The sequence below is a fragment of the Morus notabilis genome, unplaced genomic scaffold (assembly GCF_000414095.1).
Source record: "Morus notabilis unplaced genomic scaffold, ASM41409v2 Scaffold557, whole genome shotgun sequence".
Taxonomy (NCBI): domain Eukaryota; kingdom Viridiplantae; phylum Streptophyta; class Magnoliopsida; order Rosales; family Moraceae; genus Morus; species Morus notabilis.
This window is the reverse complement of record NW_010363043.1, coordinates 134,162-136,977: the sequence shown is the minus strand read 5'-3', so window position 1 is coordinate 136,977 and position 2,816 is coordinate 134,162. Positions and strand designations below refer to the sequence as shown.

The following is a 2,816-nucleotide window of genomic DNA, read 5'->3' as shown; positions in this document are numbered from 1 at the left end:
CCCCCGCACACGTCCATGAATGTGCGAGGACCCTCTTGCCTATTTAACACTATACCCGAGGCCCGACATAGCGCGTCGCACATAGGGAATGCCTCAACAGTCTGTAAATGAGAAATCCATGTAGAGTGACATATTTTTATTTTGGCTGTCATGACGATAATTTAAAATTAGATTTGAAAAATACTATGCCAGATTGATGTAAGGGGAAGTTTGTTCCAAAATTATAACAATTTCTTTTTCTTTTTCCTGTAAATGTGGTGCAGGTAAGTTATTTTTTGGGCTTGTTTAGTTCGGTGATTTGAGTTTTTAATTCGGGTTGAGACGTGATTTTTTATGAGAGCTTTTTACTATAATAAAAAAGTTAGATGTGACTGTTTCTGAGAGCTTTTTACTGTAAAAAAATTTAAATTTTAAACTCGAATCAGTGAAATGAACAGGACTTTCGTCTCTTAAGTATAAAGAGACTTTTGGAAGGTGAGATTTGTTTTTTGTTTTTTGTTTTTTTTTTTTTTTTTGCAGTGATGAAATTTGGCTCTCACATAAAATGACGTGGAGATATTAGCAGCATGATGAGGTGGGTACAGTTCAATAATAGCCGCCATAAGTAATCAACACATAGGTGATGATTGAAGGCATGACAGACTCATGAAATAAATGCACATTAAATTTTGTGATAAAGAAACTAATCTACTCGATACCTGTTTCTTTCTCTATAATCGGTGGTCGTATATTTTATCATATAAATTACAAAAATATTCAGTAGCGACCAATTCACCATAAAAAAAAAGCTGATCCAGTTCCACAACTCTCAACCATATATATGTGGCGGGTATTATGATAATCTTCTCATGTGTCCTCTCTTTGGCAATTTTTTGGCCATTTTCAACTTCAAAGCCCGACACTTTGAGTAAAGGATCATCTCTGTCGGTTGAGAAACCAGAAGATATTTTAACATCACCGAACATCATTTTCTCTGCCGGATTTTTCCCTGTTGGCGTCAATGCTTATTGCTTTCCTATATGGTTCAACGAGGCATATTCTCACAACAACAACAACCGTTCGGTGGTTTGGATGGAAAATCGTGACCAGCCAGTCAACAGAAAAGGCTCAAAGCTGGCTCTCTTAAAAATTGGTAATCTCATTTTGACTGACGCCGGTCGAATAACCTTTTGGGTAACAGGCACAGCTTCACTCTCACTACTCAAACTGCACCTCCAAAACTCTAGTAACATGGCTCTACGTGCCCCTGCTGGTGTCGTTTTGTGGCAAAGCTTTGCTTCTCCCACGGACACTGTTCTCACTGTTAGTTTACTAATCCATTTCAAAAGCTTAAGCTATTAGGAGGTGGGCTAATAATAGTTTTATACTTTAACACTCCCCCTCACGTGTGGGCTGCACAATGAGCAATCGTGTGGGTAAATTAAGGGAGAAAGAAGGAAATATGTCAAGACTTGAGATGAATTTAAATTAATAGGCCAATAGTTTACATAAGTTAATAAATAGGTCAAATTACTGTTTTCGTCCATAACTTGTCTGGTTATGAACCATAACTTGACAAGTTATTGTCCATAATTCACAGTTTTTGTTCATAACTAATCTGATTATGAACCATAACTTGACCAGTTATGGTCTATTAATTTCTATAACTAAAAATTGGTCTATATACTTTCTTAAGCTTTTCATATTGGCATATTTTCTACTATTTCCCGTAAATTAATTAGAAATCCCAACAAGTGAATATTTAAGCCCGAGATATATTAAAGATCCAACACATGATGACAATTTTAAATGGAGATAAAGAGTGCAATTACATGGGTTTGAACTCAGGACATTCCTCTTTGATACCATGTTAGTTTACCAATCAATCCCAAAAGCTTAAGCAATTAAGAGGTGGGCTAACAATAGTTTTATACTTTAACACTCACTAACCAACCACTCACCCGAAACGCAAAGCTCGTGTCGTTGAGAAGCCAAAGCAAGTTCTACTCCATCTTCTACAAGCTTTTCTTCGACAACAACAATGTTCTTCGTCTGAGTTTCGACGATATTATGCTTTCAAGTGTCTATTGGTCGTCCCCATTGGTCCTGTCTTGGGATGCTGGAAGGTCCACCTACAATAACAGTAAGTTTGCTATTCTCGATCCCTTCGGCAATTTCAATTTATCCGATAAGTTCAACTTTTTGTCTGATGATTATGGTTCAAGAGTTGATAGAAGGCCGAGGCTTGATTATGATGGTAACATCAGCTTATATAGCCGGAAAAATCTAGGAGAGAGTTGGGTTGTTTCGTGGCAGGCCTTTTCCAATCCTTGCAAGATTCACGGAATTTGTGGTCAAAACAGCCTGTGTATATGACCCTAATTTTGGTAGGAGATGCTCTTGCCTTCCGGGATTAGTGCTGGAACTTCGGGTCGGCGGGCCGCCCGAAGCCCGAATTTTTTCGGGCTCGGGCGGGCCGGCCCAATTCCCGCCCGTCCAAGCAAGAAATTCGGGTTCGGGCTCGGGTAGCCCGGATTTGACATGTCCCCCCTTGCCCGCCGTCGTCTAACCACCGTATACCGCCGTCCGCCGGGATTTTTTTGCATTTTTCCGACCAAGCCCGAACTGCCCGACCCGAAAATTGCTCGAAAATTGGGTGTGCCCGAATTGCCCGACCCGAAGCCCGAATTTTTGAATTTTGCCTGAATTTTTCCCGCCTGCCCGACTTGCCCGACCCGTCCGAGGTGCCCGAATTACCCGAATACCCGAAAACGGCTAGTTTTTTGAATTTTTACCCGAATTCGGCCCGAAAACCCGAGTTGCCCGAACTGCCCGAA

The 2,816-nt window shown here is 40.5% G+C and overlaps 1 pseudogene; it reads left to right on the top strand.

Annotated features, from left to right (window-relative positions):
• The first annotated feature begins 834 nt into the window (after positions 1 to 834).
• Positions 835 to 2,816, top strand: part of LOC21390215 — a 15,758-nt pseudogene continuing 13,776 nt past the window's right edge.